This window comes from Gymnogyps californianus, chromosome 3, assembly GCF_018139145.2.
Source record: "Gymnogyps californianus isolate 813 chromosome 3, ASM1813914v2, whole genome shotgun sequence".
NCBI lineage: Eukaryota > Metazoa > Chordata > Aves > Accipitriformes > Cathartidae > Gymnogyps > Gymnogyps californianus.
In genome coordinates, this window is record NC_059473.1 from 50,386,206 (window position 1) to 50,410,644 (window position 24,439).

The window sequence follows — 24,439 nt, forward strand, 5'->3', positions numbered from 1 at the left end:
TGTGGACTAGACAACTTCCTGCAGCCCATTACTTTATGATTCAGTGAAATTAATCCAATTTAAGTAGAAAGTTGAAAACAGGGTATCAGGTCCTCAGTTGGTACAAATCAACATTCTTCCTGGTCCCCAATTCCTCTCCGTTCTGGAAAAGTAGGAAAGTTTTTTTTGCCTGTATGCAAGAGAAAATGTCACAGCTCCAGTAATTTTGTTATTGCAAAGATCAACTGTTGGACCAAATGCTTCCTCCTAAACTCTAAATGTACTGTGACTGTTTTAGTGTGATTGTCTATGTTTAGAGCACAGGATTTCCTGGGATGGGAGCTATTTGAAAGCACAGGGGTGTGTATATGTTTGTGCATGTGAGTGCATGCATGTGAATGAGGAGGTCAGAGAGAATTAATTTGTTGTGTCCACAGGGCAAAAGAGACAGCTTTGAATTTGAAGAGCGAGGAGGTTTTACCAGTGTTAGAGAACAACAAGTGTGTGACAAAGTTAATGTATCTTATTTAAGATGGGTAGATTATTATTATTAAAACATTATCTTCAATAGACAGCTAGTGGAAAGTAACATGGACAGACTTTCAGTCAACTCCCCGTCACTCCCAATACACACGATGTGTGTGCACACATCTATCGTATGCATAGATGTGTGTGCACACATCTATCGTATGCATAGATGTGTGTGCACACATCTATCGTATGCATAGATGTGTGCGCACACATCAAAGGAAAGCCTGAAGACTGAGACCATGAGTGTAACTAGTGGGCTTTGGGTTGCACACAGGGAAGTAATGAAACTTGGCTATTTTATGTCAAAAATCAAAGTTTTTCCGAAGCATATGAATGGAATAGACTAGTCTGCCAAAACATCTAAGAGAACCATCTCTGCAGAGCTATTATTTCTCCCTTTTATTATGTGCAGACAATTTCCACTGCGCATAAAATAGCCTGACTCAGGAGCATCAGATCAGAGATCACCTTTTTTTGCACCCAGCTGCTGAAGCTGTTGTAGTACTCTGGAGGCATACATTTAACCAAAGTAACAGGGCAGTGATCACTGCAGAGATCTGGGACTTCCTTCCTTCTTCATTCAAAGAACTAAAGTTGCTATTGTTATAGTGACATCGAACTAATTCTTTGCTACAGAAAGAACACTAAGATAAAAATGTCATTTCTCCTTTTACGGAAGAGTCTGATCCAAAGCAGTTCAGTAAATTTGTTAAGTGGCTATGACTTCAGCAAACCTGAAGTGTCTGAGAGTGCCTGAGTCATCTCATGGAAGTGTGTAACAGGGCCTGGCAGCAGTAGGTTTTTATTGTTTATAAGCTGTAATAAAATCCGGAGAGCAAATGTCAGAAGCGTAAACAAAATCATATGCAAATGTACTGATGATAATATTAGGACTTTAAGAATAGCACTTTAAATATTCAAGTAGTTAGATACCAACTAATCTTCAAAACACATCTGTGCATTGGGTGGGTAAACATTACAGCTGTTGGGGATGGGGAAACTGGAGCAGAAACCAGAGGTGATTGGAGCAGAGGATGGGATGTGAAGTTTTTCTGTTACTAATCTTTCATCTGTTTTGGGTCATGCTTCCTAGAGCTGTGGAGTATGTACATTTGCTGTGTTCTGGCATTCAGACTGTATGTAGGAAAGTTACCTTGACAAAGACAGGTTTTTCAAGCTCCTATAAAAGCCCAGGTTGTGGTGGGTGAGTTGTATGGTGATATTCCAGGGTGTAATTGCTCAAACTGTGTTTTTACTGGTCTCACAAGTAACTGCAAGCTGTGCTAGTGTGGACTTCTGGCTGTCACTACAACTTTTAGTATCCTGGCATGCATGGAAAGGATTACAAAGTAGAAGTACTTACTAAATATTTTCTGCACTACTTACTTAACAAAGTTACTTTGGTTTAAATTGATTGATGCAATTAAAGTGTACTTTGGGTCTATACTGAATTAGAAATCAAGAAAATTGGTTGAAAAAGCAGAGTGAGGGGGCAGAACCCACTTAGAAATCAACTTGTCGTGTTTCCCCCAGCAGGGCCAGCAGCTGTCAGAGGCTGCAGGATCTGCATGCAGTGGACATGATCTGTGTACAGAAGTGACCACCGTGTCGACGGGCCCCTGAAACCTCTGGTTACAATTTGGCCCCACTCTCCTGCTGAATGTGACCATATCCTTTGCTTGGGTAGAGTCTGGGTGAACATCTGTGAAAGGTCAGGCATGAGATGCTTTTGGTCTGTGCGTGAAGCTTAGACAACTCCTTTATAAAAATGAAGAAGGAAACTAGGATTACTTCCCATCCTTAAAGTCTCGCTGCAGAGTTGGAAATTAGATGATGTGCTGGGGTTGATTCCTAGCTGCAAATGTTTGAAAGGCCTTTGGAGGAAGATAGGTATTCAGTTAGCTTGGGCAAGAATCACAGAGGCTCACGGACTTGGAAGGTTCATACATATTTTCTGACTGAATGCTGGCACTTAGCAAGCATGGATCATTCTCATATCATCACTGCCATTTTTGAATTCTCAGTGAAAAACCTATTATTACCACTTTTGTCCATGGAATACCTTGGAAGAGCAGTGAAAGACTTGTATTGTAGACAGGTATGTATTTCTAAGCCATTCAAGTTGGCAAGCCTGTGGTTGGAGCCTTGCGTCTAAAGAGCCAGTCCTTCTGAAAACGTTGCCCAGGGAGAAATCTTTATATGTTAAGAAATTGGGAGAGAAAAGGGGGCTTACTTATGTATTCTTATTGTTTTTGGCATGGTTAGAAGAAAATAAACTGCTAAGCAGCTTACCATTTAGAAATGCAAAGGACATTTAGTATCTGTAATATACACATGAAGTCCTGAGTTGGAGTAGCGTTCAAATACGTTTTAGTTTTATTCTTTTTAATATTATAATGATTTCTGATAAACCTTTCACAGACAAGTACATTAAAGAAGGATTTAGATGAAAACACTGTGGGTTTTGATTGGCACAGGTGATGATTAGGGAATGGCCTTTACGCAAAACAGCATGAGTGTGTGGGAGAAGACTTAAGAGGAAATAAGAGGAATGTTGAAGCAGTAAGAAGTGTTGTGTGGTGCCTCCAGAGTTAGGACGAGGCTTCTAGACTCCACGTAAAGTGGAATTTAACCTGTGCAGGGATTCAAAGTGAGGAAGAATTGGTAGCGCTTTCCAAGAGGAGAAGAAAATGCAGCGAGGCCTGGAAGAAGGAAGCTGTAATGATCAAGATGAGAGAATTACAAATGAACAAGTATTCCAGTGGAAAGAAGAGCACAGGAAAAAATATTTTCAGGGTTGCAAGGAAGAACAACATCATTTGACTGAATAAACTTTTTCTGAACAATGATGTGCCCTGAGATTGCAGGTTTATTTTGCATGGAGTCCATGCTCAAGATAGCTCAGCTGCATTTGCAGCTCTTTAGTATTTACCATAAATGCCAACCACGTCAACTCAAATCATCTCACAGAATGTTTTTTTTGTATTCCCTGTTTTTCCTACTTTTCTTCCCCAAACCTCTTGTTGTCCAATTTATGCTAGTAGATCCAATTTATGCTAGTAGATAAGAAGTGTTTCCCCATCTCTTCAGATATCTCTGGCTCCTAGTTATTGGGTTTTAAAAATATATCACAGAATAGTTTGTGAGTAGTAGAGGTAGATGTTGCATGGGACTAGCCGATATGTTTTTCCTAGTTGAATGATTCTGGAGCCTGCACCTAGAGCACAGGCAGAAATAACAGTTTGATGAACTCTGCTCATCTGTCAGTGGACACTGACTTTTTTTTTTCCTTCATCTGTTGCAGTGTTTCATCAAAATGGCAATTGGCAAAATCTGCTCCACTATTTGCAAGAAGTAAAAAAGATGTCAAAGCTTGTTAAGGTCATTGAGCAAAACTGTGTGGATTTTAGGATTATATAGCTGTAAGTATTATGGAATTACTAATTTAAAAATCTATATATGAATAAAGCATCTGGTGAATGAATAAGAGTAATTTCTCTCACATGGATAATTTAAATACCAGCTGTCTCCATCCTAAACCATATTTTCTCATAAAAGCTTTTAGAGAGTCTGTCTGATGGTTGTGAAATTCCAGGATTTATGGACAGTGTAAGATCTGTCTATACAAGGATCTGAATCTTGGCTCATAATTGAAAGCCACCTCCAATGAATGGTTGAAAACAAGTGCAAAAGACCCCCAGGAGAAAACAAACAATTAAGCTTTACAGACTGACTCCTCTTAAATGTCCTGTCAAAACTGTAAAAGCTGCATTTTAATGTGGGAGATAAACTTGAAAGGGATAAAAGAAAATGTGAAAATATTCCTTTAATTATCTGCTGGACAGGTGGAAGAATCTGCCAGTCTCTGAGATCATATCCTTAAAATAAATCAATATACTTGATAAATTGCCTTGTTCTTTTATGATGGCTTTACCTGTACTCTTCACCCTTACCCATTTCCTTTCTGATATTAGTGACAGTCTAGACAACTGACCACGAGCTACTTTTGAATAGTACTCCAACCTTCCTTAGCTACTTTTTTAACACACTTCAGTGGTGCTTTCTTCTTTATTCCAACACACAAATTTTCACTTTCCATATTGGCTGTTTTTCCCAATTCGGATGTTTTCAGAAAATGTACTGAAAAGAGAGGGAATCTTCAGATAAAACCAGGGCTCTTTGTGGATGTGGCCTTTCTGAGATCCTTGTTGGACGATGTAAGCTGGCAGTCTCTGAGAGCTTCTTCATTCAGCTCCTGGGGCATGGTGGGTTTCTTGCAGTGCTTTCTGAATACAAGAAAATACAGCTGGTCAGAAAACAAAGTTCTCTTTGTCTGAGAAGTCCCATTAACATTTAGAAAAATTGTTTGAAATATGACAGATTTTGAGTCCTACAAAACTGCCCCCTTTAGTTTTTCCAGGTGAGTATACTTCTGACACAATACAAAAATGAACCATGTTATTCACTATTTGCCATAGCAGTAACAGTGACTATGACTATGATATGACTATGTTGCATCAGTAAAAGCCACTGTATCAATTTATGTCTATTAATTATCATCATCAGCTAGGTTCCAGACTCTTCTCATTTCGTTTCTTCAACTGCTTGATCTTTTCAGCTGAGATCATCTCATGGCCGAGTTCATCATGCTTTGAACAGTGTCAAGTTCACAGTCACCATTTGAACCTAGAATTGTTAAGTCCATGCATGCTGTTTATCAAAATTGACACACTGCAAAATCAGGTGTGTTTCCAGTAAACTGAAAAAAAATCTTAAATTTCCTGCTGAAATAGCCTGTTTCAAGATTAACATTTTTTCACTTTATTCTGCATATTTTTCTTTTCTATTTTAAAGAAATAGCTAATAGCTAATACTAAAATGTTCAATGAAATGACTAATTAATATGTGTTTTTTTCCAGTTTTTTTCTTTGCAGTACATGTAGAAGTTTTCTGTTCTCATTCAGAACAAAGCCAAATCTTGCAATCAGAAGAATCTACTTTCAAATTGTAACTATTATATAACATTAGAAAAACGTGGTGAAATGTGACTAGAGACAAAAGCCATGAGTTTTGGGATTTTCAGTCATGATTTGAAGATAATAGGCATCAGAGGTAGAACCACTCACAAAATCTGCAGTTTCAATTCAGCCTGCTTCCAGCAACATGCAAATTTATGCTTTATTTCTCTTCTTTCTCTTCTAATTCTGAATGGGGAACAGGAAAAAAATAATCCCAGAGGGGCTTCAAAAAGTTTCTTAAGATTTTAGAAGTAAAGTCCTGATTGATTCTTTAGCCACATTGAACATGGAACTTCCAACATATGCCTTTGTGTTTTTACATCGTATGTGTTACAGCAGCACTGAGTTTCTGCCCTGAGATACTGACTTGATATTTTAGCATGTAACTCAGCAGTACTTGTTACTCCAAGTGTAACTCCAAATATTCAATGATAGGAAAGAAAATAAACTAATTTTCTTAAAATGTAGTGTTTTAATTGAATGCACCAAAATATTATGAACTATAATTCCACTGAATTTTTCTAAGTGCTTTCTGCAAAACATAGTATAATGACATTTGCATTTTACAAGGAAAGTGCATTAGCTACTTTTATGTGGGAAAGAGAGGTTAATTCAATTCTGGACTGTAATGGAGGTTAAATGTAAAGCTTTAATGTTCTGGAGTTCATCCCAAAATAATAATTCTGCTAATGAAATAACTCATTTGTAATTCAACCAGACAAAATGGAAGCGTTTTTGAAGCTGTATCTACAAGAATTGATTGCTTAACACTTATGAGCCAGCTTAAATCTCGGCGCTCTTTGGACAATGAAGCGTATTTTAGAATTGTGAGGGTGTTTAGATATCCTCCTAAACACCATATATTTAAAAGCATGTCCTCAAATTACTTTATAGTGCTGAATTATCTTTTTTTTGATGGACCACTTACAGATCTAATATGTTCCCTAAAAGTACATGGTATGATGACTAGCTAATGCTGAACAATCTTTCCTGAAGTAATTCTGATTGAATGGGTTATTACAAAAAATATGCATTGCAGATTTAGCTCTTTTTTCTGTTCACAAATCATTTGTGAGCAATTTCTGAGCACAGGAGCATGTACATTATTCATAAATGCTTATTGGATAGTTTGGATTAAAAAAGAGTCAGACTATAGATTGTCTGTGATCCATTGAGCTATTCAATAGCTAGATTGTTTTGTGTCACGTGGTTTTTGATGGCATGTCTAAATTGTGGAAGGCAAGTAGTAGGTAGCAAATCCTGGTGTTCATGCGTGGAAGCCCTGGCTTTCATGATGTTATGGATATTAGGGTGAAAATCTGTCCGTCCTTAAAGATGTTTGTGAACAAAATGTTGTCCACAAAGTTGCAAACAACTGCTAGTTTATGGAGAAAGTATAAACATACCTGAAATTGACAGTGTTTTGATATAAAAAGAATACTTCAAAAAACAAAAAATGTGTATCTGCAATGTCTCTCCCCAACGCAAAACCCAAATCCCCAAATTTGGCATAATAAGTCTTTTTATTTCTCCCTCTACCCATCTCCACATGCCAAAAAAAAACCCCAAACCAAAACCAAACAAAACCAAAACAAGGAGAGGCCAATGCAGGTTATAAATCAAAGGTACAGACTGCTGTCTCTAGAAAAAAAAAAAAGTCTTTTGGACAAATCTCAAGACAATGGTGGTTTCATCAATGAAAAATGCTCAACGTCTTAATAAGTGTCAGGGGCACCTCAAGGGAAACAATTTATTGCATAGGTAAATCTGGGATTGTAATATACTCACCATCCAGGCCACAGCACTCCTTGCCCACATTGCTAGTGTGTTCCAGGGAAGGAGCAGTCATGCTGGGATTTTGGAAGCATATGCCCATGCTCTGCCCTTGTGGCTGCACCTTATCCTGGGTGAGTAACTGGGGGTCAGACACTGATAGCTGACTTACCATTTTCTGTTCTCTGGTTTGTGAAAGATTAAAGAAATGTGAGGATTTAAACCAAATTGCCTGAAAATGTTCACTTGCTTTTCTAAATTTTCTGAAGTCTAGGGTTTTTTCCCCTTCCCATAGCCTGTTGGATATCTCTGTGACCAAACACTGTATTTCTCTGCTTGCAAGTCCCAGCTCTCCCTCTGCTCTTAGTCCTTTCAGTAGCAGTATTAGTGGTGGTATACAGCTGTGATACATCACTTGGTCTAGTAAAATACAATACTTCTCCCTATAAGCCTTGCCTCACTTGAATGCTATTCAGAGTCTTGGGTTTTAAGGGCAGAAGAACTTGTTAGATCATCCAACCTACAAAGGAGATTTCATGTACCTGATCTGGATCTAACTTGTGCCTACACATTTTAGAGTGTCTAAACACTCTGCCTAGTCAACAGAGAGCAATGGAGGCTTCTCTCCAGAGGTGCGTCCCCTCTGCCTAGCTGTAGGCATCTGAGTTAGGTGGACAACCTCTTTCCAAGAGCCTTTCAAAGATGATTAGATTTCTTTTTTTCTTTGATAAAGGATGTATCCAGCTTTCCTATATCAGGAAGGCTGCTTTATCAGGCTTGATTTTGTACATAAATTTAGGCATGAACTATAATACTTATGCCAGATGAACCACTTTGTACCTTGATGGAATGAACAGCTTTCTGTACTTCTCATCATTCAAAGTTCAATAACTTCCTAGAGGTAAAGCAAGGAGGTCTGATCTTAGTAGCCACGGGACTAGAGCAGGTTTCAAGCCTCTTCTTCCTCCTGACAGCAACACAGGATCTCTGCTCCCCCTGCACAACAGCTCATCAACTGGCACCCTCCACGGGCAGCAGCAAATGTCAGAAATCTCCCTTCTGCAGAAACAAAGCAGAGCTGGGCATGTGCCATTGGAGAAGCAGGGGAATAAGAGTGTGGATAGGAATGCTGCTGCCCAAGCCAGAGAGCCAGCCTTTTTTAAGAAAAGAGCTGCAGGCCAAATAGGAATTTCCTGTGGATCTAATTCCCAGGCTGGCTATTAGCTGAACACATTCATTTAAAAAATAACTTCTCTATCAGAGCAATGTGTTCCACAAAGGCATCTACTCATGATCTGAAGACATCAAGAGATGAAGATGGACTTCCCTTTATATTTTTTCCCAGTGTCTAATAGCTCTTGCAATTACAAATTGGTGCATGATTTCATATTTGGCTTCATTTCTAGCTTTGGTTCTTGTTATATCTGTCTTTGTTAAAGAACCCTTTAGCGCTTCCTATTTTCTCCCTTTGAAAGTATTTAGACACTGCAATCAAGTTACTCTCAGCCTGCCCTCTCAAAAGCTAAACAGCTTGAGCTGTTAAAGTTTTTCACTTTAACACATTTTCTTCAGCTCTCAAAGTCAATTTTTTATGACCTTTTCCTTCACCTTCTTCTGTTTTCTAATGTCCTTCTCAAAATTTGGCCACTAAAACTGTTGGCAGCATACCAATACCAGTCCTACTTTTGCTGCTTACATGTCCAGAGATTATAATAGCCCATTTTCCTACAACATTGCCCAAGGAGCATGTATTGAATTGCTTATCGGCTATTCCTGTGTCGTGGTTTAACCCCAGCCAGCAGCTAAGCACCACACAGCTGCTTGCTCACTCCCCTCCTTCCTAGTGGGATGGGGGAGAGAATCGAAAAAAAAGTAAAACTTATGGGTTGAGATAAAGACAGTTTAATAAGTAAAGGAGAAGCTGTGCAAGCAAAGCAAAAGAAGGAATTCATTTACCACTCCCCATGGGCAGGCAGGTGTTCAGCCATCTCCAGGAAAGCAGGGCTCCATCATGTGTAACAGTTACTTGGGAAGACAAATGCCATCACTCCGAACGTTCCCCCCTTCCTCCTTCTTCCCTCAGCTTTATATGCTGAGCATGATGTCCTATGGTATGGAATATCCCTTTGGTCAGTTGGGGTCAGCTGTCCTGGCTGTGTCCCCTCCCAGCTTCTTGTGCACCCCCAGCCTCCTTGCTGGTGGGGTGGTGTGAGGAGCAGCAAAGGCCTTGACTCTGTGTGAGCACTGCTCAGCAATAACTAAAACATCCCTGTGTTATCAACACTGTTTCCAGCACAAATCCAAAACATAGCCCCATACCAGCTACTATGAAGAAAATTAACTCTACCCCAGCCAAACCCAGCACACCCTGCAAAAGCCATTTTGGAGTGACACCTTTGCCACTCTATGGGTGGCATGTGCACTCTTCCTTTTAGCCATATTATTTTGTGCTTGGATATATTTAAGCACATTTTCCTTGAGTAATGCCAAGTCCTCTTGTAATTCCTAACCGTTCCACCAATCTTTGTCTTAGATGAAGGTTTAACTGAGTGTCACTGATTTTATATTTATTCCAATTCATTAATGAAAATGTGGAATAGGATCAGGCTTACTGCTAGTCATAGCAAGACTCCTTTGAAAAATCTCCCATCGGCAAATATTCACTGTCTGACAAATACTTCTTGGCCCAACCTAGCTCTTATCTCATCTAATGCGTGCCATATTCTACAGTGTCAATTTTAATCAGAATGTTCTATAGTCCTACAGCAAATGCTACAAAAAAACCCAAGAATCTTGGTCTCTGAACCTACCTTTAGTGACCAAACAAAAGCAGGAAATCAGGTTTCCTTGGTGCGATTTTCTATAAAGTGATGTTTATTGTCATTAATTCTTTATTTCTTTATCTTAATTCTGTATCAGTTGAATCCTATTTCATTTTTTTTGTAATTTTGCTTGGGGTTGATGTCTGGCTAGCCAATCTACCCAACTCACCACTGCTGAATGGTTTTCTTTTTGAACGTTAATAAACAATGTTCTTCCAACTTTGTGGTGTTGGAAGCATTCAGAAATTATATTGTTTTAGCAAAACCCAAAAACCCTACAACTCCCTCCACAAACAAACAACAAAAAACCAAACACAGGGAATAGATGGCTCTTTTGATGAGTCTTTTACATATTTCATCAGGCTGAAAATAATACAAAGAAAATTTAGATATTGTTTTCTTTTTGATTCAATTTTTTAAGTATGTACTGTTTAACACTTCTCTTGGTGACTAATATCTTGCAGTGTACTGCTTCAGTCTCCCTCTTTCCAAATACAGAATAGGAATGTTTTGAACATTTCAGATTTCTAATGGTCAATGCTACCATTTTCACCGAGGAAATATTACCACCTATTTGTGGTGCTTTTATTTGTTTTCAACAAGCACAGACTGCAGGGAGCTGCCGAATCCGTTTGCTCAACAGAGACGATGCTGCCACAGATCCAGGTCCCCAGGGCCAGCTGGGGGGACACTGAGTGCTTGTTCCTGATGAGCATGTACACACATCCTGTTCCCCTCTGGCTGGTTGGCATGAAAGCCCCTTACTGGAAAAAAACCTATGCGTGTATACAGACATGAGTACAAGGTGGATCCCTCCAGCAGCCAGAATCAGACACTCAGCCTGTCCAGTCACTGTTCACACCACCCCTTGGTGTCCCCTTGCCACGCACAAACATGTGCACAGAGGGGTTTCTCCAGCAGCTGGCTTGGACCTCCTGGTTCCTCCAGTAGCCAACATGCAGACCCAGTGGCCTCTCCTGTGTCCAGCCCAGGCTCATGGCCACCTCCTGTCCTGCTGACTGGCTGGCCTGACTCGAGGTCAGCAGTGATGCTGCACTGGCACATGCACAGCACATACGTCCTTCGGTCTCTCCAGCTGCTGGCCCCAGGCACATGGGCCCCTCTGGCCCCTGGTCCCACTCTGGTTGCTGCACTCGGACCCCACCCACATGCACAGAAAAGCTCCATCTCCCAGGAGAAGGGTTGGGAACAGTGCTCAGGGAGGAGACAGGACAGACAGCGCTGGTCAGGGGCAGGCACGGCTGGACAAGCTGCTGAGCAGCAGCCTGTTTGCACACAACGAGCCCCTTTTATCCTCTTTTCCCTCTGCGCACGCTTGTTCCCCCAAACCATTGTGATCCTTCCCTTTTCTCCTTTTAGGGCCTTGCCATAAACATCACAAAACAGGACTTATGCACTCCCTAAATGGTCCTCCCCAGCATCCCACCGTCAGCCCATGCCTCTGTAGGTCCCTCAGCCTGTGAGGTGACCTGGGGAGAGCCTTTCCTGTCAGTTCATCTGGGGGACTGTGGGTTGGCACCTCTCCTGGGACAGCTTCAGGAGGAGACAGGGCAGGGGGCTTCAGGGGCTTCAGTTCGGTATCGAGTCCCCCCCAGCCATTGCTCCTCTCTGCTCACAGAGGTGAGCCTTAATCCCATAACCTAGCACAAAAAACTTCTGATTGCATTAGTGTTGATAGGCATGGGTTCAATTCTGCCTCTTCTTTCTTCCTTATCTACTTTCTGGGGTTGCTAGCTTGATTTATACCAGCTGGTGTTTATTTGCATGTGTGTTGTCACTTGCTATCTATTTGCTAGGTATCCTTTCATACATGTAGCGTCCCAAGTTTTTGATCAAGTTTTCTTCACTGTGGAAGTGAAGCTTTTGACTAACTATTTTTCAGGAGCTTAGATTTTCATTTGTGTTGTTGGAGCTCCCTTTTAGTTTTGTTTATACTTTTCCTCGGCTTTTAGAAATTAACGCTTTGGAAGTACTGCCTGTCTATCTGTCTGCCTATCTACAACGCCCTTTGAGACTGTCCTCTCTTTGCCCATGTTGAACATAATTGGATTGCTACCATTGATCTTTAGATAACTGTCAACTTCCAGTCTAATGATTCAGTCATCTGCTTTGTTATAAAATGGTTGCCTCATGTTGGGTAGAGCATGCTTTGGTTTTAGACGAGAGATAAGCATTATATCAGAAGCTCTAATGATGATTTACTGTTAGCTGATTGAAACCTGCAGCATGCATCTGCTGAGCTGAAGCCTCCAAAAAGATATCTCTTTCCCCACATCACTGACAAGTATTTAAGGATTAGTTCATTCTATTCTGCAGTTTGATTTGGTTATCTGCAACAACCCCTCATCAGAACCCCTCTTGGGTTTTGTTACTGAACTCATTGATCCATGTATGTTCAAAGTCCTGCTGTTCTGAGTTATCAATAACTCTAAAGCAAGTAATTGCTTTCTAAAACGAGCACCCTTCCAACCTCTTTTTCTTACATAGCCTTTCCCAAACAGGTTACAGGCTGTGATTTTAGCATTCTAGACATGAAAATAGTCCCACCAGGTTTCAGTAATGCCAATTGTATTGAATTTCTTCTCATCAACAACAATTTTCAATTATTTTTGCTTACTATCTGGATTTCTAGTGATGGTATAAAAGTAAGAGAAATTTTCATTATTTTCATTTTCTTTGCCACATTACTTCAAAATGTTTGGAATATGCTGGATTTAAGTTGTATGAATTATTTTCTGAATATCTTTCCTTGCATATCTAGTTTTCAGACCTTTTTGAATCTTCCAGATAGTTTCTAACAAGCAAATTATTTACCCTAGCTATGTGATACAGGCCATTTCCTCAGTATGGCTTTTTCTTCCAGGGGAATGCATCCTGCTACTCCATGAAATCCAGACTGTCTGCTTCATACTTCCTGTGCACCTAACAATCTTCCCAAGCATTTTCTACCTTTTTTTGCCCCTAGGACTAGAAATATCTTAGAGAAGGCCACTTGAGCCTATCTCTTTATCACCTCTTTTCCAAGACTTGGACAACTTTCCTAATAATACGTGTAATTGGACTGATGCCAACAAATTTCTGGCTTCCAATCCTCCTCACCTTTGAATGAACTGGTCACTTTCCTCAAGATGATGACACTGATGAGGTCTGTTTTCATTTCAGAGTTGATAGCGCAACACAAGTACAGTCAAGTACAAACATTCCCATGTTCTGTCTCTTCATTAAGATGCCTAGATAGTTTGATTCAGAGCATTTGATAATCTTACAATATCTATGAATTAGGTTGAATGCTTCCAGGGAATCTTTCTCCTTCTTGATAACAGAACTAGTAGATGTGCTCTTGCTTTCTACAGTTTGCCCTAAATATATTAAATGTCTTTTATGAGATAACAGCTGATTTGAAAAGAACAAGACACGTGCAGTTAAAAGGACCACAAGAAATTTCACAACACAGAACATAAAAGAAGACAGAGGGACTAAGTGGGAGAGGGAGTGTGATTTCTCATATGAAACTGGAAAAAAAAAAGAAAGCAAAAATCTGAGATAGTTATTCTCTACAATTATATTAATTGCTGGTCAGTGGAGATATGATTAATACAACCCCATGCAGATTTCTATATTGGAGATATTCGCGTCCAACTCAGACATCCTAGGCTCCCTCTGTGGTCAGTGGAGATAAATAAGTACTTCTAGTGCATGATTCCTCTCATACTAAAGCAAAAGTCTATATTTCATCAGCTAAGCTGAGTCTTAAAAGCACCCATTTCTCTTCATGACTACCTTAGTTGTGAACACTGGGGTTCTAAAGGTAGATGAGATTAATCCTACCTTAGCTGATTAATGTCAAAACACTCAATTTTGGGAAACAGTGGTGCTAGCTAAACACCTCTATCTTAAACATTTAAGTTCTCTGGGACTTTCCCCAAGAGCAAATCCTCAGAAAAGTAAAGGCTGCTCAGCTGCTAAGAATAAGATTTATTAATGCTATAGTATGTCTTTGCCTGTTTTCCAAATGATCATAAAGTTGTTGATTTAAAATCATAAATTGCGTGGTTATCTCATGCATAGCTTCTATTTTATTGATTTGTCATAACGCAAAGTGCAGATTTAGATTATTAATAAATTCCTTGTTTGTATTGACTACATTTATTTTTCTAAGTGAACAAAAATGTCCATAGGAGAGCCTTCACGCTTAAATTCTTCTAAAGAATTTATGGCACCTAATTTTACTGTAATTTAAATTTTCCTTTCTGGATTTTACCTGTTTCTAGCCCATAGGTGAACGGTGTTCTGTGCCAGCTTACTTATTAATTTATAAACATGAAGCAGGCAATGTAGCAGAGACAAAGAATGCACATTAAAGTAATGTCTCACAGCAATATCACTTCCAGCTGGGGAATTCAGTGTTAGAGTTGTTACAACTTCTTTCTGCAAAACTCTCAGAGCTCTTTCTCTTGAAGCAGCTTTTTCCATCTGGTGCTGCATGAGGTGTTGCCTCTGTTTTGAGTCACTAAGTTCCTCTTCTTTTCTGAGAGTTAAAAAAAGGACCCTTAGCCTGGGTTAGGCAACTCAGTTTAAATACAGGACAAATTAGATTGCTTGTGGAGATCGGTGACTCAGTTTTCTAGGGCATCTCATGGGGAAGAGCACGCAGCATCTGTCAGCAGCCTGACATGCTGTAAGCATGGGTTGAGAAAAGGCTCTTGGAAAGACTGAGAATGAAAAGAACATTATAACATGGCAGCAAAGCTGCCTCATACTATTAGGCTTGCCTCAAGCTAGCCATACCCCGTTTACTTTCAATGTGTTTATATTTCTCTGTTGGGTCACCCCGGGGGCTACCGTGGTGACAACGCTTCAAGCATCTGCTTCACGGAAACATTTTAGGCACCTCCTGAACACCTGAGCTAAGGCCATCCTAATCATCACAGGGGACGCTTGTGCTTATAACTGTAGGCTCATCAGCCTTTGTTCATCTCCCAGATTCACCTGTACCTGGCAGCCCCCACAGGGCTGGGGAGCTCATATGCACAGCTTTAGCCTCCTGAATGACTTTACGGCATACAATGTGCCTCCTTTTGTCCTTCTTCTGGATTTCTGGATCCAAGCACACCAGCAGGACCCAAAGATGGCTTGGTTTACTCTTGAAAAAAGCAAGATGAAGGAAAGGAAGAACAGAGTAGGGGTTGGGACAAACAAAGGTGGAGGGAGAGAGAGGTTTTGGAACAGGTACCAGCAACACTAATAATGCTTTCTTCTTTTCCTTTTCAGCTCTTCTCCTCCTCCATCTCTAAGAATTAATCCTCATCCAGAAATTATTGAAGCACTGAAGAGGAACCAGTGTCTGGCATCCAATACAAGGGAGGAAGATAAGATCAAGGCTATTGTGAACTTTCTATATGAAGAGTATCCTGCTTCAGTACTGGCTCAAATGGTGCTCTGCGTGTCTCATTTTGCCCCACTGCATGATACCGTGGTTAAACAGAAGAGGCCATGAAAGGCCTGTTTTGCAGATAACCCTGCACGGAAATGGCAGGTTCATCCCACCATCTTAGGAGCACCATGATGCCAGAGAGCCCTGAGTTAGGGACCTGCTGGACCTTGGTCTGACCCCAGCCTGTGATGATGGTGGAGTAGGCAGACAGACTTTCTCATCGTGAGCCCTGTATTGAGCCTCCTCTTCTTTGCTTTGGCCATCATTTTCCTGCATGACACTATAAAGACACAGCAGGTGTCAATCAGAAACTCCCTCTATGGCCAGACAGTGTGACCTTATCTGCCCTGTCCTTCCTGGAAAGAGGATGCTTTATGGAGGAGGGCACACACATAAGCCAGGCTGAGACACAGGTGAGTTGGCTGGTGGTGGAGATGGGTCTAAGGTGAAGGGAATAAAAAGGAGTGGTGAAAGATCTGTGTTGGGAGCAGAGCACAGGGGTTCCATGTATCAAAGAGGATATTTTATTTCCTAGTAAGAATTACTCCAGTTAGACACTTCTCTGCTTGTTTATGGGAAATGCTTTAGGATAAAGAAACTTGGTTACAGCATGCAGACTGCTAGGATAGAAGCTGATTGACTGGGTTACACATATTTGTAGTGTGTGTCATCTTGACGAACTAAATGATTGAGTCAGGTCTGAGGACAAGCATCCAGTGTATCAGATGGAGCATCCACTGAGCATCCCTGTGACTGCTCCTGAGCCAGCAAGCCTGGGAGGTGCTTTCTGACAGGACAAGGTAAATGGCATCAGAGTAGATTGAGAAAGACTGTGCATATATAAATACAGACTTTATAGAGCGTATAGGGGTATGTGTGTGTGTGTGTGTATGTATCCACTAGTGTCTGCGGTCTATGCATGATTTTTTAGGTTTTTTTAGCTGCATGGCTCTCCTCCTGGCTGGGAGACAACCTTTGGACAGTGAATTTTCTTTTATGTGTTTTGGTAGGGAACTTGAAATGCTAGCTCTGATAAGAGCAAGAGGAGAAACACTCCCCCTGAGAGAGGTGAAATATGAATTAGATATCCATCAGAGAAGAGTTCAAGGTGAGCTGAGCACGTGTGGAACATAGTACTGAGGACTGGAAGGGACTCACTGATTGCAGTCCACTGCAAATTGCAAGTAATCATGTAATAGCTGTGAAACAGTCATTCTGCCTTATACCAGAGATCACGGTTTTCTGTAACACACTTAAAAACTTCAGAAGACCACCAGCTGCCAGAGGATCCATGTTCCCCACACAACATGTGAGAGAAAAATAGTAATTTCCTCTGTTATTGGCCCTTCCAGTAGCAGGAAACTTGTTTTCTTTGAATTTTTATCTTCATCTTTGCCTTCACCTTCCTGCTTCCCTCCTTCTGCCCCACGTACAACAGTGTTTCCTCACTGTGGTTCCTTGGCTGTTATCTTTATGAAGTATGTAAAGAGAAGTGCTGCCAGTGCAGTGAAATGGAAATTGCACCCCGAACAGCAATGCCCATAGACGGGACATATCTGGGTCACTTTTGAACAGGAAAAATGCAGACTCAATTGCTTGTGGAAAACAGCGTTAAGATTCTTGCCTCTGAACATGGCTTTCTCTGCTCTGCACTGTGCTGAAGTATTTGAGAAGAAGATGAGGCTCCATTACTTTTTTCTCCTCCACCTGTAAGTCTATCAACTCTGTAACAAGGTAGAAAGGAAACAGATGGACAACATGGTGATTTGGGGATATGATTACAGGCAATTTGTTGTCACTGTGGATGCACTAATTGTAGATTTGTGCACAAGGATCTGCACAGTTAAGAACCTTCCAACTCTGCTTCCTCAGATGCCTGAGATTCAAGCTTGAGGTGTGTTAGGCTAACCTAACACAAACCAAAATGCATTAATGTTGATGTACAGGAATGAACATAAATAACCCCACTTTTTAGAGAACTGGCACTCCAGTGAAAGATGCCTGTTTGTGCGCTCTTAAATGCAATGGATTTTCAGCCCTACTCCATTTGTTCCATGTCATCCCATTGTGCAGACAGCAGCCATCAAGCTGATTTTGGGACAGGAAAGCAAATCCTACCCATTTTTCAGCTTGCTACCATTTGCTTCCTCAATTTATACTATACGTGCAGAAGAATGAAGCTTTTATGTGATTGGCCAAATTCTGCTATAGATTGCCACAGAAGTCACTGGAAGCTTACATATCTCTGCGTAGCTGAGAACAGAATTTGAGCTATTGGAAGTATTTTTTACTAGGACCAGTTAGTTAACTAAGTTGAACTTTTCTGAAGTACAGTAATTTTACAATACAGGTTTTACCTAGTAGCGAAGAGCTGTTCTTTTGTTAAGAGGTTCTGTTCGTATCGCATTTTTGAGTCAGATGGCTCACAAGATTAGTAACAAAAGAATGACACCTTTGGCTTTTGTACATAACTAGCTCAAATCTAGTTCTTGTTAACTACCAGGTGTTTTACTGTAGATTGTTACTAGATAAAAACTGTTCAGACGGCTATGTGGGAAAAAAATTAATAATAAAAAGATTGATCTCTATTTGTCTCTTTCCTTCAAGAACGGATACCTTTGTTGTAAGACCCAGCATTACAAGTGCATTCTTTAGAAGACAAAGCCAGATTTAATAAGCATAGAAACTCCTGTGGCTGGAGATAACCTTCTAGATCAGGACTTAGGAGCATATGAAAAGCAATGAAAGGAGCAGTGTTTTTTATTGTTAGAAAAAAGGTAAAACACCAACAGTACTCTGAATTCTGCTGTTGTGTGATTTTGCTGCTGCTAAGGAGTGAAACAGAAGCAATATCCCACTTCTGGAATAGCCTGTACAGAAACTCTCCAGCCCCACCAAGTAGAAGGTCAAACGCTAATGTTCCCTGGCTGATGGACACGGAATTACTCCACAGAAAGGAATTGGTGCTGTCACTATCTGTGTTTTCCTGCTCGGTCGGTGATCTGACTCTCACAGATGCTACATTCGTTTAAGTGAGGCTGTGTGCAGGAAGGTGTCTTTCCCTTAGGGTCAGCTGTTCTTGCACTTAACAGATGTGGCTTGTCTGGGGTGAGTTTCACTGAGAATGGGATATCCCTGGTTTCTCCCAGGCAAGAGGCCAGGGCTCAGGATAAGATAGGTGTGAAGCTCAGGGGAGCATCTTCTGGGGTAGTGTCCAAGGCACGGGGAAGAGCTCTGATTGTACGGATGGTGTTTAGCTGAGCTTTCCTTAGGTGTTGGGCGCGGTCTGGGAGAGGGTTTGTGTCTGTTTGCTCACTCTGAAGCGGGGTCTGAACTGGAGTTTGAAAGAAGCCCAAAATGGCTCTTAGAAGAATCAGTGTTACCTGCATGTCTGAGGACACTGATGTTTTTCCTAAGCGCAAATTAACATGGGGTGTTAACGTACCTGAAAAGGTACTAACTGCAGGACTTAAGCACAAAATGTCCTGGCTAGCCCTGTATAGCTTTTCTGTGCCGTACATAAATACTTTGCTAAGGAAGTTTTGATTTCTGACTAATATTCTCCTTTGAGCTCTGACTAATATTCTGCATACAGACCTATTCTTTCTTGATCAAATTTTATCATTACCAGAGGCAGGTACTGATTATGCTGTGTCTGTTTTTATCTCCACACTTAATTCATCATATACTGTATTGGTTTCTTATATTTGCCATTTATATTCCATTGTGCGTGGTAATTCAGGCTTTCTTTTATATAACATGAATAGCTGTGAATGTAGGCTCTATAAACTTTTGCAGTGCAAGAGTAAAACCTAATGTCATTTCTATATAGCATGCCCTTTCTGAATTTCACATGAGAAATACTTGTTCTTGAGCTATCCAAATGAGAATACTTTGGCTTGGGCCGCTGTGGCAGGTCACTTACTCACGCTACTTGTCAGCAACACATTGATGCAAGCTGAAATGCATTGCCTTCTCATTTGTTTTTAATCTTAATGAAAACTTGTGTAGAAAAGGTATGCTGGCATAGCAATGAGGAATGAGTCACTACCATCCCCTGCTATCCAGAAACGAAATGTCAGTGCAGCTGCTCAATCTTCATTTCTTTACATAACCAAAGGCCAGTCAGGTCTTAAAATTTTCTTTTCTACAGAACCTCTGCCTCTCCAGAGCCTCCTTTTTATATGCATGGGTGTGTGTGGATTATGTGGCTTGAATTTCAGCAGAACCACACAAAACTTTAATTCTTGCTCCCCTTTCCCCCTCTTACTTCCTCTCTGAGTCACACAGGCTAATTTATTATTGTGAAGGTAAGTGGGTTGTTTTCACCTGACTATTCATAAGAGCATATTATGCCAAAAGGAGCACAGTCAGTCATATAAGAAATAACCAGCCTTTCTATTTCTGCATAAATACAGGTATTCATGTTGAAGCAAAGAGGGCATAAGTCATTCTGGCAGCTGAGACATGCAATATACTGTGTGTGCTTATTGACAAAAGTATTTAAAAAAAAAAACAACTAGTTTCCATAGCAACTGTGACACTACATAATTCTAAAGCTAAAGGGACCTGGATTTACCAAGACAGGACAGCTGAGGTACCTCGGGTATTTTCAGTGCAGGTGTTGTGGATACACAGCTCCCCTTTCCCAGTGTGGATCTTAAAGTACTGCACAAACCTGGTGTCAAGGTTGAGTTGTGGTTGTCAATGCTGGCAGCCTCAGGCTCCTTTGTCCAGGGCCGTGGACTGGGTATGACAGCACCCCTGTAAACATTTTCTTACTTAGATTGACCATCCTGATCTTCAGAGCACTGCAAGGAAGATCTCTGGCTTCTTTATGCGTTTCTTAAGCATCTTGAAGTATAAGTGTGAGTGTTTTTGCAGGGCTGGTGACACTTCTTAATTTTTTTAATTCTAGATATACATTGATTTGTGGGAGGAGGGAAAAGGACTCTATGTTTAGAGACCAGGTGTATTTTTATAAATCATAAAAACAATTAAGCTGCAGCTCCCACCTTCTCAAATTCCCAGCACATACGAACATATTACAGTTTGTTTTACCAATGAAGTAGGCTGCAGCAGAGATGTTAATTGCTCCCTGTCATACCGTGAATCACTGATGGCAATAAAGTCTTCATGAGTCCTGAAGCAAAGTTCTCTGCTCTAACTTTTGAATATCTCATGCTTGTTGTAAATTTTATAACTTTTTCCTTCAATATGTTGGACCTCCAGATATCGGGGCTTTACAATAGCATTAGTCATGGAAAGCATAAGTCAGCCAACCTGGGTTTTATAATTCAAAAATCTTCAGTAGTTTCTTTTCAGTTCTGTTTCATCTTTGTATTTCAAGCAAAATATAAAGATCTTATACAATAGTGGAAAAAAGTAGATTTTGATAACAAAAAGAGGTTCCTTACCTGTTCAGAATAATTCCAGCATTGTGAACCAGCATTAAGGAGGTTTAAAAAAAAAAAAAAAAAAAAAGTGGAGAAAAGTACTCTAAACAAACAAAAACCTGATTTAAAGTCCATTAGACCTCAAAAAATTTACTTCAAAGGGTTTGTATTAGGCCCATGCAATTCTTTTTTTCCTGAAAAGTTGCATGTCGAATGACTAACTGAAGATGTGACCCAGGGCTTTGAGTAGCTTTTATTTTATTCTTAAGCAAAAGAGGCTGTAGGTATTGAAAGTCAGATGCTGTACGCCTCTTGAAGATTGTGCTACTTTTCTGCATATAGGAAAAAATATGCATATATCTTTGCAGAAAGGTTTTCCATATTAAAACAGATCCTGCAGGCCAAATCATTTCAAGCTTTTTGGAATAAATCTTTAAATATTTCTTCCTTCTCCCTTAATGTTGTAGGATTTATTTATTTATTTATTTTCTAGTGCTAGCATTGCATGTGAGAAATAAGCCTGCAGACAGTATCCTTAATTTGGAAAATATTTAAATGCTAGCAATCACTGCTTATGCGATAGGGTTAAATAATGACATACAACTCACAAATATAATGATACACTCTTAGGTTTTCAAATGCTTTCGAATAAAGTTATCTGGTGGGTGTCAGAGCAAGGGGACCAGCAAATGACCACTGCCAGCAATGGAATGAGGTTAATAACAGAATTGGGTGGGGAAACTTTTTCAGAAAAATCCTTCTAATCAGAAAATAAAGATGTATTAAAAATGAATTTATTTTCAGGAATATACTAGTTTTGGTGACAACTGTATTGAGAAAGAATGTCGTGGTTTGATCCCAGCCAGCAACTAAGCACCAAGCAGCCCCTCCCATCTCCCCCCTCCTGGTGGGATGGGGAGGAGGATTGGGAAAAAAAAGTAAAACTCGTGGGTTGAGATAAGAGCAGTTTAATAACTAAAGTAAAATAAATTATAATACTAACAATAATAATAAAAAATATAATAATAATAACAGTTGTAATGAAAAGGAATATAACAAAAAAAAAGAGAGCAATAACACCCAAGAAAAGACAAGTGATGCACAATGCAATTGCTCACCACCCACTGACCGACGCCTGAGCAGCGATCCGCCCCTCCCAGCCAACTCCCCCCTGTTTATATACTGGGCATGACGTTCTATGGTATGGAATACCCCTTTGGCTAGTTCGGGTCAGCTGCCCCGGCTATGCTCCCTCCCAGCTTCTTGCACACCTGCTTGCTGGCAGAGCATGGGAAACTGAAAAGTCCTTGGCTTAAGATAAGCGCTACTTAGCAACAACCAAAAACCTCAGTGTGTTATCAACATTATTCTCACACTAAATCCAAAACCCAGCACTGTACCAGCTACTAGGAAGAAAATTAACTCTATCCCAGCCAAAACCAGGACAAAGAATTAAACCCTGGATTTGCCAGACTTTCTGGTTGGAGAGAACCAGCCAGTTGGCCCTCAAATGGGACTGGGGAAAGCCAGGTTTCAAAGTCTCTCACGTCACTAAGACCTTTGTGTGATGTCTTTCCAGTTCTTCACAGAAGAAACCCACCTCCTCAAAATCATTTCAGAGGCTTCAGTGTTTTGCCAACATTAAAATGAAAATGCATGTCACCCTAACATTTTTTTTCAGACATCAAACTCTTTCTCTTTGAGTGCTAGGTTAACCAGGGGTGTTCCTAAGGTCAGTGGTAGTACTAGTTGGGTTAAGGACCCAGAGGATGGGGGTGACTCCTGACTGACTAGCAGATCGCCACTAGGAATTTCAGTACGCAGGGGAAGTATACTCCACACCTCTGTATAAATACCTTCTTTCCAAATGGCTGATGACTTACACTCATCTTGATGAGACAATGACATTTGGAGAGCAGCTTCAATCTTGGTATTTCACACAGGGGACAAATACTCCCCACTGTCACCAGATAGATGAGGGAATTACTTCTGCCTTCCTTTTTACCTAGAACAATATAAGGGGCTGATGTCTGAAATATAACATTGGCCTATGGCCTCACACTTACTAGAAACAAGGTTTTGAAATGTCTGACTTCAGTTTTGCTGGGAAAAAACACAACCATGTATAACGATAAACCAACTTCGATACGATATTGCAGCAACAGTGTACTCAAAAGTGAGGGCTGGCTGGAAGGGGAAATTAAATTGCACATGAATATACAAATTTGCATCTGCATAGATAGAAGCTGGGAAAAGTGTGATGGGTGGTAGGTATGGGAAGATTGTTCAGGCGGGTGTGTGGCTCTGGTGGGACAGGAAGGAGGAAATGAAGACCTGTGGAAAGAGCTAATCACATGAAGCAGAACTGGTGGAAACCCAGCTGGCAAATACTCTGTGGCTGCATTACACTGCTCCAGAGAGGCCAAAAAGAGTCAAAACCTTTTTTCTGATTTGTCTAGAAAAATTGCATTTAAATGAAAAATGGCTTATTGCTGCTACTTCGATATGAAAACAGTAGAAATAGTAGGTTGTGGTGTTGTCTGTCTTACTACAGGAAATATTTAGTCTTACAAACTTGCACATTGTTAGACAAAAGCTATGTTAAAATAGTGTTTAAGGAGAGCGTATGAATTATTTCAAATAAACATATATTACAGAGACACTCTAATTATTCTCAAATCAAGCATTCTAAATTCAAGACATTTTTAAGAATGAGACTAACCTTAAAAAGAAATCCAAATGTGTGAAGGTGGAGTACTCAAATAGCTTTAATGATGCTACAAAGGAAGATTGTGTGCATGTTGCCAAGGGAAGGAAAAGGATCATAAACTGAGTTGGAGAAAAAGTGAAATAATATCTTTAAAATATCATTTTTCTCTTATCTGGGTCTTAAGCACTTAACTGTCACAATTATATTCATGGTTGTTTCATGATGTCACAACCTTGCCATATGCACACATTAGCACATGTCTGAAGAATATGGAATAGCAAATAAACACCAATTAACAAGTGAGTTAATTAGTAGTGACTATGTAATTGTCCAATTTAACTCCTGCTGCTTATAAATCATCAGAATGTATTTTGAACACGGTTTTTGCTTGGAAGCACTCAGAAACTTAATAAAGCACATTTTAGCCTATGGGGTGTTTCTAGGCTATTTCTGTGGACTGTCATCAACCATTTCCTCATGAGTAATTGACCTTTTAAAATTGTATCTTACTCTTTTTCCTTCATGATTAAATGACAGGAGAGCTCAAAAAGGGAAGCCAAACCTTCAATCCAAAGATATATACCAGACCCTTCCGTGGGTTTGGCATATATCTTTTTGTAAGCAAATATTTATTGCAAGTGTGTGAGACTTCTGTTCCTGTGAATGCATCAGTTGTACAAGGTATTTGTTGAAGTCAATGAATATCTAGTTTTTATTTTAAGGGCAATTAGGAGAAATCTCGCAAAACTTCTTTA